This window comes from Trichosurus vulpecula, chromosome 9, assembly GCF_011100635.1.
Source record: "Trichosurus vulpecula isolate mTriVul1 chromosome 9, mTriVul1.pri, whole genome shotgun sequence".
NCBI lineage: Eukaryota > Metazoa > Chordata > Mammalia > Diprotodontia > Phalangeridae > Trichosurus > Trichosurus vulpecula.
Genome location: NC_050581.1, coordinates 122412829 through 122427515, shown reverse-complemented (window position 1 = coordinate 122427515; position 14687 = coordinate 122412829). Strand labels below are relative to the sequence as shown.

At 47.2% G+C, this 14687-nt stretch overlaps 1 long non-coding RNA gene across 1 annotated transcript; it reads right to left on the bottom strand.

The window, feature by feature from the left end:
* Positions 1-1395: 1395 nt before the first annotated feature.
* On the bottom strand, positions 1396-6352 carry LOC118832028. The gene is made up of 3 exons (XR_005009165.1): positions 6111-6352; positions 4255-4462; positions 1396-1418 (listed from the first exon to the last, which is right to left on the bottom strand). It is a non-coding gene; the product is annotated as an uncharacterized LOC118832028 (long non-coding RNA).
* Between the last annotated feature and the right edge of the window lie 8335 nt (positions 6353-14687).

Below are 14687 nucleotides of genomic sequence, written 5' to 3'. Positions count from 1 at the left end.
TGAACCATGATTTCTGGGGCCAATGCCAAGACTGAACACTGTCAGTGCAAGTCCAGAGCTTGGGGTGCTGGGCTACAGGTTACAGAAGATAAGTGAGGGCACTGTAGGACTTGAATATTTAACTGATTCGTTCAAACTTCTGAGTTAATTATTTCAGTTAATACGACTAAGCAGAAAAGATTTGGCCCCTTACACTCTATGTTCTGATGTTACCACCCAGGGACTTCTTGGCGCTTTAGCTGCAGACAAAGCTCCACCCTCATCTCCTTTGAAACAATCAGGATTGCCCCTTTAGGGGCATAAAGTCTGTTAAGGAGGCCCTGCCCACCTCCCACCCCCCAGCATATCACCCATTACAGACTATCAGTGTGTCCTAGGTGTGTCATGGCATTTTCAGAGCTCTTCAAGTATGTAAGTAACTACGTGGTACCAATCCACCTGTTCTGCCCACCACTCTCCCAGAACCTGAGGGCAGGCCTAATTATAGGATATCAGAGCTGAAAGGCACTTTAGAAATAATGTAGTTCAATTCTCTCACTTTACAGATGGGGAAACTGAGAGTCAGAAAAAGCAAGAGATTTGTCAGAGGGGACACAAGTGAGCTCATCACCGTTACCTCTTGACAATCCCTTTTCCTTTGTATAACTTCTAGGGTTTCAGGATAACCCAGGCCAACCTGAGAAAGTTAGGTGGACGTGTATATGTGTGTGTGTGTGTGTGTGTGTGTGTGTAAATGCAGAGTAACAAAAACGTGCTAAGGCAGCAGAAAAGCCAGCAGGCCCCGGGCCCTCTTCCCCAACCCCTCTCAGGCTGAGTCAGACATTGGGGGGGCTTGGAATGAAAGGCCCCAACTAGGTTACTTCCCTGAAATTCTGGGGCACTGTGTGGAGTGTCAGAGCAACTGAAACCTTCTGAAAGCTGATTCCATTATAGTAGCTGTTACTGCTGCTGCTTCGGGTCCCCACCCTCCAGGTCTCTGGGTCCTGAATATATCTGGGATGGAGATAGAAAAATGCTGAGGTCAGGGTCCTGAGCTAGAAGAGTTCAGAGCACCCCCTCCCCTTCTACTCCTTTCCACGAGGGTCTATCCTGGCTCCCCAGGACTAGCAGAGGGTGGGGGCCTTTCCCCCTAAAAGGGTCTCAAAGGAAGGGGGTTCCAGGGCCTCCCGCTCTCTCCCTCTTCTTTAATAGAGCCTGGCCCTGGCCTGTGCTCACTTTAGGCCCTCAAAAATCAGCCCTTTCCTAATCCCTCTTGCTCCCAAGCTCCCAGTCCCTTTCCCCCCAAAATTTACCTTGGATCTCCTTTGTCTTTATTCTTTTGTTTGTTGTTCATTTTTCAGTTACGCCCAACTCTTCATGACTCCATTTGGGGTTTTCTTGGCAGAAATACAGGAGTGGTTTGCCATTTCCTTCTTCATCTATAATACATATAAAGAAAATGAGGCAAACAGGGTTCAGTGACTTGCCCAGGGTCACACAGCTAGTAAGTGTCTGAGGCCAGATTTGAACTCAGGAAGATGAGTGTTCCTGCTTTCAGGATCAGCATCTCTCCACTATCCATCATGCCACCTAGCTGCCCTTGGATTGTGGATATACCTGTATATATGTACATCTTTATCTCCTCCAATGGAATGTAAGCTCCTTGAGGGCAGGGGCTGTTTCACCTTTGTCTTGTATCTCCAGCACCTAACACAGAGCCTTGGCACATAGCTGGTGCTTCATAACAGCTTGTTGGTTGGTTGATTGATACAGATAGAGTACTGCTTGACTTGTGGCTCAGAAAGGGGTATGGCACTAAGTTGCCATGCCAGTCTGGAAGGCTGTTTCTGGGCCCAGAAAGCATTAAGGCCTGACAGCCTGGAACAAAGTGGCACCGGCCCAAGCAGGGAGGAAGTCTAACTCTCTTGCCCCCAGACTTTGTGTGTCCCCAGGAAGAGGGCGAGAGAGTCTCATGGATGAGGAGCAGGTGTATTGGGGACTGAAGGAAGCCTGTTAGGAGGGAAAGGGTAGTTTGCTAGGTGTGCCAAAGCCCCCGTAGGTGTATGGGGATGGAGTGGGAGCTAGTAACCTTGATCTCACTGATAAGTCAAGAACCCAGTTTGTTATAACAATGGATCCTCAACCACATCAGAACCCTTGGCTAAGGCTAGGTGAGGCATAAAATCAGAGAATCTCAGAGTTCAAAGGGACCTCAGTCCCTAGTACTGTTATGCCTAGGCAGAGATCCACATTAGACTATCCAATCTCTATCTGAGCACTTTAAATGATGGGGAACTCCCTACCTACAAGGACAGCCCATTTGACTTTTGGACAACTCTAATCTACTCAACCAGCTCCAAAGTCTTCCTATTTCCTCCATTTAGCTTTTAAAGCCCTAAACCTATCTTTCCCCAGACCTATCTTTCCAGGTTCCTTGGACACTATCTCCCCTCCCACACTCTGTGATTCAGCCAAATTGGCTTTCTCTCTGTTTCTCTCTCCTATCGAAGAGCTTTAGAGCCGTCCGCCCCGCAGAGCCGAAATGCACTCCCTTCTTAGAACCGCTTTCTTCCTTAAAGATGCAACTGAGGCACCATCTTTTACATGATGCTCCTCCTGATTTCCCCAACCACTACTGCCCTCTCTCCCATATTGCACTGTATTTAACGACTACATAGGCATATTTAGTTATTTACTTCATGTTCATGCTCCATATTCTTAAATGCACTTGTTGTCTTTCCCCATTAGAATATAAGCTCGTTGAGGGTCGGGATTGTTCCATTGTTTACAATTGTAACCCCGACCCCGAGTACTGAGTTTTATACATGATAGGCGCTTAATAAATGCTCGCTAATTGCTTCATTGACTGAAATTGAGCTAAAATATTTCTCTTCAGCTCCCATCCATTTTACCTAGTTCAGCCCTCGGGAAGAGCCGGGCAGAGTAAGACTAATTTCCTCTTCCCAAGGACAATCCTTCAAAGTACTTGAAGGCAGTCCTCTTATGCCCCCTTAGACTTCCCCAGGTCAACATAACCCAGTTTCTCCACCCAATCCTCCTGTTTTGAGGCCAGGGTTACCTCGGCAACATAAATGAAAGAGAATAAGGGGCTGCGACTGAGAGGCCGAGCTACTGGGATTCCCCAGCTACTCTATCCCAAGAGGACCCTTCGGGGATAGCAGACAAAGACCTGGCCCTACTGCTCCTTTCTCTGGGGAAGGAAACAGCAGAGGGCCAGAGTGCTCAAACACTGGCCTGACCCAGAGTAGTCCTTGAGTTTCCAGAGGAGGTAGCTGCAGTGGAGTGGAAAGAGCCCTGGATTTGGAGCAAGGGGCCGTGGCTTCAAACCCTGGCTCTACTCCTTACTACTCATGGGACCTTCACAAAGCCTCCATCTCTCAGAGCCTCAGTCTGTAAAGTAAGAAGAAAGGACCGTTAATTTTGAAGAGCGGCAGGGATAAAATCGGAGCGGGTGAGAACATGGGACAATGTCTGACAGAGCATCAGAAGTTAGGACTTCAGGGTTAAGCAACATCCTGTTTCCTCAGTGGAGTCTAATGATGGGTAGTGACCTCCCCAAAGCATTAGCCACCACTCCAGCTGGCACATAATGTGTGAGATCACAGGAATGCAGAATTCCAGAGCTCAAAGGGCCCTTAGGAAATATTAAGTCTCCCCCTACTCTGATTTTACCAACAGGGAAACTGAGGCCAGAGAGGAACGAGATACTCTGAAGATCACACAATGAGATAGTAAAATTTCTAGAACTAGAACCCAAGCCTCTAGGCTCCCCTCCTATACAAATGATCTTCTGTTGATAGAGAGCCTTGAACTAGGGACTCATGACCAAGCCATACAGAAACTGTATTCTGGAGATTGGATGGGTTTGCCTCCCACCCTTCTGACTGAGGCATATGCCCTTAGGAGGCTCTGGGAGGTCTCAGAATTCCCTCAGGGACAGGGACACTGACTGTCCCATCCAGGCTTGGCTCATAGGGGCTAGGCATCAAATGCAGCAGGGAGAAGGGTCAGAGGGCTCCTATCGGGCTCTCCATGACCTGGAATTTCCAGCCAAGCCCCAGTGTTTGGACTTTGATCAGCCTTAACTACTTTCTTAGGCTCAGCTCCCAGCAACACCCAAATACGTGTACACGCATTTTGAGTGTGTGTGTGCAAACTGACTTTTAAAGCTTTATAAACTCTTATAAAGCAGTAGGCTCATGTGCCTTATGTTACTGAAGGAGCAGGGCCCATCCCCCAAATACAAACACCTACTGAGCTTCTTTTGTTTGTGTCTCATTCTCGAAGAGGACCCTGACATCAGGGAGGTGATGCCATGATGTGCAAGTGAAGTCGGAGTGAAGAGGGGTGATGGTCACCTGGAGCAGCATGGTCCATGGCACCCCTAGATTGCAATGTCATTTCTGAACCATGGTAACTCCAGAGCAGAGGTAAGAGCTTTCACCCATTCTCCCGCTTGTCCCTAGGGGAGTCCCAGAGAAGACACTTTAGAAAAGCAGACAGTACATCACGAAGCCATCATCAATGGGGACCATGAGGTCCAATTTGGCTGTGCCCTCAGAAGGACTGAAGGGGAATTGGATTCTGACCATCCCAGATGTGTAGGAGGTGGCACCCCTTTTTGTATACATGCAAATAATATTTAACCACTTGGTTCTTTTTCTTGTCACTGACATTCTTTCACGTCTGAATCAAAAGATTTTGCTGTTGGTGTGAATCTGGCGTGGCCCAATGTACCAGAGCAACCCATCTGGTGGGAGCTCAAAGTGTAATCTGTGTAGTTATTATCCTCCCAAACAGTCCTGTTGAACCCAGGAGATCCTACATTTGAATGCAGTCAGTGAACACCACTGGGAATTCTCATGTAGAAGAGAAAACCCTTTGTACAATGAATGTTTGCTCCTAGTTTTTCTAGTTTCATTCATCCATTGAATATTTTTTAGTAATCTAGATTTTCTTACTTGATTTGGCTCATTATATAATCAGGTGCTAGAAAATAGCTTCTTGCTGGTGGGAGATAAGATAAAAGAGCAATCAGAGGGTACTAGAGCTAATCAAGGAAGACTTCCAGGAGGAGTCAGGCTGTGAAGGAGGGGAGGGACAATATAGGTTGACCAGGGGATCTGGAAAGGTATACTTGGTAAGGGAATGAGGAAAGTGGTGTCTGTGTGGGATTGAGATGGGCTCTCTTCAGACAACAGGTATGGGTGTCATCTCAAGCAAAGGTACTCCCCTGGCCCTACCACAGGCAAGGGGACCAGACTTCTGGGATTGGCACAAGGCACTCCATTCCCCCACCTATCCTTGGCCCTTGCTTGGTTGAGTGGCTCCCCAGAGAGAGAACAATGACCCTTTCTCATCAGGCCTCCTTCAGTCCTCAGGACTCTGGCTGCTCTGGGACAAAGGGGCTGTTTCATTATTGTTCCCTCGGATCAACAACGAGGCAGGCCCCGGGCGGGGCCATAGTCAACCAGTTTCCTTCCTCAGCCCAGCCTTCTCCCAGAGGGTGGACCTCCTCACCTCCACCCCATCTCCCATTCATAGCCCTGTGGTACAGTGGAAAGAAAACTTGTTCTGGAGTCAGAAGACCTGGGTTCAAATCCTAACTCTGCTCTTTGGATTACCTATGTATCTTTGGGCAAGTCACATAACCACACTAAACCTTCCTCAGTTTCCCCAGATGAAAAATAAGGATTTGAAGGAGCTGATTTCTGAGGTCCCTCCCAAATTGGGTTCCTATGAATGTGCCCATTTCTCCCTGTCTTCCTCTCCACCTCTGCCCCACATGCCTTAGAAGGTTGCCTCAGGAGGCACAGTGGGCCCTTTAGCCCCTTCCGCCAACCCCTGATTTGATGAGGGAGATGTAGTTGAAAGAGGGATCATAGAACATCGAGCCAGAAGGAACCTTAAGGATCATATAATCTGGGGCTCTCATTTTACAGAGAAGGAAAATGAAGCCCAGAGATGTTACCCAAGGTCACACGGATTAGGTGAGAACCTCACAGATTTGAACAAGGGTCTTCTGATTTCAAATCCTGTGTTCTCTTAGTACCTCCCTCAGCCACCTCTGTGGAAAGGGCCCTGGGCTCCTGTGGTTGTAGGGATCTGACCTGTGAGACCATGATTCCAAGGTTCTATGTGGTCACTCTCCTGATCCCATTAATCCAGGGCCTCCTCAGACAGGGGACGGTGCCAGCCGGCTCAGCCTCAAGTCCCTGGCCTTGCTTCCAGGTGACTGAAGTGGCTGGGAGTTGGAGAAGTAGGCTGGTTGGTTGCAGGGGATGGGGGAAGAGAAGGAGGAAGGGGAGGAGGAAGAGGAGGAGGAAGAGAGGGGACAGCTCCCTCCGAGATCCTCCAGGTCTTTATCAGGTCTGGCCATCACTAGCAGCACTGTTGCTGGCCCAGGCCCATAAAACAAGATTGCCAAACCTAGCTTGGGACAGTTGTTTGTGCTGGCTACATTCAGGTAACCTTGGCAGGATTAGCCAACTCTAAGAAGTTTATTTGCTTCAACGGAGGAGACCTGGATTGGGAGGGGGTAGCTGGCCCTGGGAGACTAAGCCACTGGCACCCAGGTTAGAGGCCCAGACCCTTCTTCACTATCTCCATGCTCCCTTCAATTCTTTACTTTCCTTCCTTTCTTCTATCCCCTCTCCTCTTCCCCCCCCCCTTCTTCTTTCTCCTTTTAATTACCCTCTTTTATCTCTTCGCATACTTAAATAGTCACTGAAAGTATTCTATATAGAACTGTGGAATCTGAATGCAGATTGAGGCAAACTATTTGCTCTCTCTCTCTCTCTTTTTTTTTTTTTGGTTTTGCTTCTTCTTTCTCATGATTCATTCCATTGGTCATAAATTTTCTTTGCAACTTGACTATTGTGTAAATAAGTTTAACGCAAAGGTTTATGTAGAACCTATGTCAGACTGCATGCTGTCTTGGGTGGGAGGGAGGGGAGAGGGGAGGGAAGGGAAGAAAACTTGAAACTCAAGAACATGTAAAGCTAAGTGTTGTAAACTAAAAATAAAAAATCTAATTTAAAAAAAAAAAGAAAGCATACCATACCTAATGCCCGGTTCCGAATGCTGGGGAAGATACAATAATGAGAGACAGGGTCCCTCTCTTCAAGGGGCACACAGTCTGCTAGGGGAGATAAGACAGATAGCCCCATTGGAATGGAGAATAGAAAGGTCACTGTGGATTAGAGTAGTCCTATAGGGGATTCCAGAGGAGGTGAGACCTGAGCTGGATCCCAAAGGATGGGAATGATTTGGAAGAACTGCAGAGAGGGGTCGGTAAAGGCAGAACCTCTCCAAATATTACCATCTCCCCAAGGGTCTCATTTCTCTCATGCTGCTACCTTTCACCCCTATTGTATTACCCAGAGATCCTCACTTCCTCAATGGAAATTTCTCGATGGCGGGAGAGGGAGATGGGAAAAGGGAAGTTTTCCAAGGTCCTAGCTGGCAGTTTGAATAGCTTAGGCTAGCGTGCTAATGGGAGAGGTAGAGGAGGCCGTGACAGGTGTGGATTTTAGCCAGAGCCTTCTAGGGTCAGTGACATTTGGATTCTGACATAAGCACAAACATCAGCCTGGCCAAAGGTCACTGGCTAGACTCTACCCTTCCCAGCCACCTGGATCATCGACCCATAAGGCACTCTTATCTCCCCAACCTGTAAAACGAGATTACCAGAATAGAAGTTTTCTAAATTTCCTTCCAACTCTAATATTCCCTGAGTGGATGAGATTGTGTTCCATAATTATATGAGAGGCAGTGTGGAACAACTGATAGGCAGATGACCTTAGGAGTTAGGGTGACCTTTGTTCTGACACATACTAACTGTGTGCCTCTGGGCACGTCGATTAACCTTTCGATATTGGAGGCAACTCCCTGAGAAGACAAAGTTACTGATCTGCAACGGTGAAAGGAGTTCCTGCACCAGAAGTTCTCCCACACTAATGAAATCACAGATGAGGACCAAATGTGTATATGTGTGTATGTATGTATGTATGTATGTGCATATATATACATACATATACACATACACATATACACACATATGTATGCATGCATGTATGCATATGTGTGTATATGTAGGTACATATCTGTAAGTATGTATGTGTATGTATATAGCTATGTGTTGTATCTGTGTCTATATCTATGTCTATGTCTATATCTATGTCTATATCTATATCTATACCAATATGTCTCCTATCCTCTTCAGTCCTGTTCCTTGCCTCTCTATTCACATATCCTGTTCTGAGCTTCTTCTCCCAGGCCCCGAGATGTGTGTTAACATTTTCCAAGCCCATCTTTTTCATTACAATTTTCTCCTGCCTACTAAGCAGCGGCACACATATATATGTATTTGGAGAAGGAGAAGGAGAAGGGGCCGGGATGGGGAGAGGGAGAGAAAAGGGAGGGGGAAAGGAAAGGGGAGAAGATCTTGGCAGAGTGATGAACTGAAGCCAAGTTTTAGAAATATTTGCTCTGGAATGCTGGCTATTTCCAAGTTGTCAAGAGATACAGGTGGGAAATTCCGGAATTCCAGGTAGCCTACTGTAACAGGAACACAAGACTCATAGAGGATGCTGCCTATCATTATTATTAATAATAGTAGTAGCTAATATTTATGTAGTGGTTTAAGGTTTGCCAAGTATGTTCTGTACCTTATCTTTTTTTAATCCTGTGAGGAGGTGCTTTTATTACAGATGAAGACACTGAGGCCCAGAGAGATCAAGTGATTTTCCCAGCTTATAAGTATCTGAGGCAACATTTGAACTCAGGTCTTTCTGACTCCAGGTTACTGCACTATTGGTCTATTCTCTAAAGATTTTTTTGTTGTTTTGGAAGCAATGGAGTGAAGTGACTTGTCCAGGGTCACACAGCTAGTAAATATCTGAGGTAGGATTTGAACTCAGGTCCTCCTGACTCCAGGGCTGGTGTTCCATCCACTGTGCCACCTTGCTGCCCTGTTTTATACTGTCTAATCCTCATTTTAGAGATGAAGAGCGTTAAGTCACTTACCTTCAGTCATACAGATGAAAGATTTGGACCCAGATCTTTTGACTCCAAAGCTCCCAGGATTGCAACGGCATTAATGTCTTCTCCCCATTAGACTGTGCATTCCAGGAGGGATGAGACCATGTTTTATGTAAACTTTGTGTTTCCCTCAGTGCCCAGCCTGGGGCTCTGTAAACAGTAGGTATAGGTGCTTAATAAATGTTTCTTAAATGAAATAGAGAAAATATCATAGACCTTGCTAACAAACTATATGTGTCTCTCAGGAATCAACTCCCTTCCTTGCACTGACAAAGGAGCCTTAATTTGAGACTCGAAGGAGAAGGGGAAGGAGAAAGAGAAAGGGAACAGCTGGTGTGAAGGGGAGATATAACCCTTGGTCTGTCTTTAGTGAATTGTGGGGGCATGAGAGGAGAGATAGGGCCCTTGACCTTAGGGAGAATCATTGTCCTGTCTTGGGGGAGTTTCCTCCTGACTGGTGAGTACCTTTAGGCCTGGTAGGAGGGGAGAGAGAGAGAAGCAGGGACAAGGGGTAGGTTGAATGTAGGGATGAGCAGAAGAGTCCTGCTGCCCCTGACTCTTAGTCTGGGTGGCAAACGGGGAAACAGCACCAGGCCTTTCACATGGCAGCAGCAACACCAGGCCTGCCGAGAGTGCCGGAGTATGAGGAGCTGAGTATTCACTCTCCTGGCAGCCACACCCACCCACAGATAGCATCACTAGAGGTACCAGCATCCTGCCAGGACTGAGCCCTCCCCTACAACTCCACAAAACACTGAGAGCAAGTATATAAAGAGATCCCAAGAAGGCAGATTTTAGAATTAGAAGTGACCTCTAGAAATCGCCTAATCAAGTGCCCTGCCTTTGGGCAGGTAAGGGATTATTCTGTTCCTTTTCCAGAAGAGACAACTGAGGCCCGCAGCATTTTAGCGACTTTCTTCAAGGTCACTAGGTTAAAAAGTGACAGAGTCAGAAGAAGGACGTAGGTCCCGTTGGCTCCTGGCTCAATGCCATTTCCACCACCCCAAACCTCTTAAAATGAGTTCCTGTGTAGTCCACTTGGTATCGTGGGGAAAATGCTGGATTTGGAGACTGAAATGGATTCAGGTGCTGACACTACTCTGCAGCTATGTGCAAGACCCTTCTCCTGCTCGGACCTCAGTGTCCTCATAGGTAAACTGAGGACGATAAAGCAGGTAATAGCTAAGGTGTGCTTCAGTTCCTTAGTGTTCTCTGCTGGAGGCGCTTAGCCTGTGGCATGGAAGTCAGGAGAAATCTCACTTATTTGAAAGCTGACCCCAGGATTTTGGGAGAGGGGACTGTGACCTGGAAAGGTATAGCCAGCTGCCAGTTCAAGTTGTCACATTGTTCTGTTTGTGGTGATAGGAAAAACTTTGGGTAGAATGTGAAGGTTCTTTCTGCCCCAATTCACTTAGGAGTCAGGGATGTTAGGTCAGTGATGAGGGAAGAAGAGGGAAGTAACAGCTGAAGTCGGGGACCAGGAGTATTACCAGGTGGCTGAGAATAAGCCTGCACTTGGAGACAGAATGGACAAATGAATTTGCCCCAAAGCTCCCAGCTAGGCCAGTCCTAAATGGGAAAGGGCATTTGGGAGTGGGCTCTAGAACAAAAGAGAATCATAGGGCCCAAGTGGACCCCAGGCAGCTTTATTTGAAGAATGGTTCATGAAACTTTGGATACCATCTGGTCTGTCCTGGATAGTTTTCTTTGATGCCCATCCCCCCTGCCCAATTCTCAGAAACCACTCTTTTCTGTTTCTCCAAACAACTATTCCCTTATGAATAAATATTTTTTTTAAAAAATGTATTATTGCAGTCTGTTGTGTTTGATGGCAAAGGGGAGGAAATGAAAGAGGGAAGTGGGTACCAATGTCAGAGACAAGAGGAGGGAGGTAATTCTGGGTCAAGTGTGACTCATCTCGGAGACCATAGAGACAAGCAAGCTCAGGGGACCTGGCAGATCAGGAGGCCTGGATCCAAGGCCAAGATCTGGGGTTTAGGGATCAATGAAATTTAGAAGAGGGAAAGAAGGAAGCCCTGGGCAGAAGGCCAGGCTCCCTTGGATCTGCTCTAAGGACAAGCTGAGGCCCTGGGAAGCTGCCATGGTCAGCAAGCCTCCTCAAGCAGATAGCAGCAGAGAACAGGGGAGCTCACAGTCAGGGCCAGGGTGTGAAGAGCCTAGGACTGAGAGTCATGAGACCCGAGTTTTAATTCTCCCTCAGCTATGTTCATTGGGAACTCCCTTACCCTCCCTTTATCCATGGTCTTCTCCCCATTAGAAGGTAAGCTTCTTGAGGGTGGGAACTGTCTAGTTTGTTTGCATTTGTATTCTCAGCACCCTGAAAAGTGCTTGGCACCAGGTAAGTAGTTCATAAATGTTATCCACCCATCCATCATCTATCTATCTATCTATCTATCTATCTTTATCTGTCTGTCTATCTAGCTATCTTCCTTTTTTCTTTCTCTCTTTCCTTCTTCTTCTCTTTTTCTTTCTGTTTCCCTTCCTTCCTTTCTTTCTCTTTTCTTTCTCTTTCTCCCTTTCTTCCTTTCTTTCTTCCTTCCTTCCTTCCTTTCTCCCTTTCTCCTTTCCTTTCTTCCTTGCTTCCTTCCTTTCTTTCTTCCTTTCCTTCTTTCTTCCTTCTTTTCTTCCTTCCTTCCTTCCTTTCTTCCTTCGTTCCTTTCGTTCCTTCTTTTTTTCTCTTTCTCCCTTCCTTCCTTTCTCTTTTCTTCCTTCCTTCCTTCCTTTCTTCCTTCCCTTCTTTCTTTTTTCCTTCTTTTCTTTCTTTCTTCCTTCCTTCCTCCCTCCCTCCCTCCCTTCTTTCCTTCCTTCCTTCCTTCCTTCCTTCCTTCCTTCCTTCCTTCCTTTCTTTCTTTCTTTCTTCCTTCCTTTCTTTCTTTCTTTTCTTCCTTCCTTCCTTTCTTTTTTTATTTCTTTCTTTCTTGTCCTTCAGGCCCTCTTCTGCACAATGAGGAGCCAGGACTAGATGGTCTCAGAAAGGTCCATCTAGGTCCAGTATGTAGAAACATTTAGTCAGGAAAGACTTCCTGAAAGAGGAGAGGTTGGAAGTTTAAAAAAAATGCACACTGGAGAGAGATCATTCTAGTAGCATGGCTGGATTCTCAATACAAATATTGAGAAGTGACCTTGGAGCAGGGCCTGATAGCCTCTTGGGCCAGGGCAGAGGTAACGTCATCTCACTAATCTGTCCTCTCTGCTGAGTAGCAGCAGGTTCTCAGCTCCCAGGCCTCACCCTCCATGGATTTCGACAGCCCTAGCTGTTACATCACCACCAGACCTCCCCCGTGGCTGCCTTCATATCTCTGTTTTCGTTGGGCTTCACTTCCTATGACTAAGCTCAGAGTAATCTCCTGAGGCTACCAGGGTGCACAGAGAACATTGGGTTGTACCCAGCAGCCGGAAACCACCAGGCCCTTCCTTCCGATGGAAAGCTGAATGGTGGCTCTCTGGTCTCCAGATCAAGCCCAGGCACCCCAACTCTGTATTTAGCCTTCCAGGCCCTCAGGTCTGGCTAAAACAGGCCATCTGTCCACAGATATGCCAACCTTGACCCACTGGCCAAGGACTGTGGGCTTTGATATGGGTCTCCCACAATAAAAGTGTAACCTAAACTGACCCACCCACACTGCCTTATCCCCACTGTGACCCACAGCACACAATTTTGTGAGGTAGCTGGTAGGGTCAGGACTCAGTCTGAGTCTGGGATATAGAATTTTTCCCTGTATAAAGCTAGCCTGTGAAACTTGAACCCACGACCCCAGTGGGTTCTGTACCCGGGCTTCAGCAATACTGAGACCCCCCAGTCCTAGAATTAAAAGGCCCAGGGATATTCCCCTGGGGAATTCTGCCACTGGCTCTCTTCAAGCCACACTTGACCAAGGATAGGTTCTCCCACAGATCCCTGGACATGTATTTGTCAGCCCTGTCCCTGCCAAGGTGCTGACTCTGGAGACTCGTGCTCCATGGTCTATAGATGGTTTTGGTTCCAACAAGTCCTATCCATCATCATTCAATGGAAAGAGCACATGACTGGGAGTCAGAAGACCCAGTCCTGACACTTATGTAGTTGCTTGACCTTAGGCAAATCACTGTTCTTATGACCACAACTCCCTTATCTGTAAAACAAGAAGGATGGATTCCATCAGGGGTGCTTAGCCTGGGGTTTGAGGATTCTGAAGGGGCCCATGGATAGATTTCAGGGGGTCTATGAACTTGGATGGGAAAAATTATATCTTTGTGTTCTCTAACCTTTAACTAGAACTTAGCATTTTTTCCATTGATTTTATGCATTAAATACACATACGCATGCACACACACACACTATTCTGAGAAGGGATCCATAAGCTTCACCTTTCTGCCAAAGAGATCTTGACCCTCCAGAGTTTCAGAACCCTCTACTCTGGATGGCATCGAATATCTTTTCAAACTCTAAAAGCTCTGGCCTTCTCCCATAAGGACACATTTCTACCAGGTTCTCTATGCCTCTTAGAGGCCCCATCTGGGAAATGGGGTGGGTTACAGGAAGTGGGAGCTCAGATGGAGAGCCAGGGTGGAAGCCATCCTGTCTGTATCTGTACAGGATGTGGTCAGATTCAAGCAGCTGGGGAGGCCTCAGGGGGTTGTTTTTGTGGGTGATTCAAGGTATAGAACTTTGGAGCAAGCTGGGGCAGGCTCATCTGGAAGGGGCCCTGGAAGGATTAGGGCCCCCAGGGAAGGCTCCCCAGTCCTGATAGAGGCTCATCCCTGACCTGCCAGGCCCTGCCCAGTCCTGCCCACCAAGGAGGCCCAGGGCATTGACTCAGAGAGGAGACACACACACACACACACACACACACACACACACACACACACACAGGAGAGAGACAGGAAAACAGAGACAGAGAAGGTAGGAGCAGAGTAACAGAAAAAGAGATAGAGAAACAGATTGAGAAACATATAGATAGGGAGAGAGACAGAGAAAGAGAGAGATAAAGACAAAGACAACACAGAGAGAGAGACAGAGAAAGAAGGAGAGAGAGACAAGGAGAGGAGGGGGGAGAGAGAAAGAGAGACAGGGAGAGACAGAGCGAGACAGAGATAAAGAGGCAGACAGTAGGAGAGGGATGAGGGGGAGAAAGAGAGAGAGAGAGAGAGAGAGACAGAGAGAGAGAGAGACAGAGACAGAGACAGAGAGACAGAGAGAGACAGAGAGACAGAGAGAGAGAGAACATAGAGAAAAAGGGAGAGAGACAGAGGGAGAGGGGAGGGGAGCACATATGGGCACTCCTCCAGATATTGAAGTTTCCCATGGGAGTCAAAAGTCTAGAATTCTTGTTCCAGCTCTGCCACTGACTGTCTCCTTATGTTTTCCAAGGACAGGACTAGATAATCTGCAGGTCTCTTGTCTCTGATGTTCTAAGTCTCTAAACTCAGAAGGAGATCATTAACACGTCTTGGTAATAATTAGTGACATGGTAACCAGCTTGATAGCCATTGTCACCCAGCTTCCTTTGTGGGCCTTCCTGAAGGCCAAATCTAACTCTGAGTTGGGCAAGCCAGTAAGCCACTCTTGAGTCTGGAACTGACCACAGAACTGAGATTACCAGGGTCACCAGAGGCAAAGTCTCCTTCCAATCTTCCATCCCCAA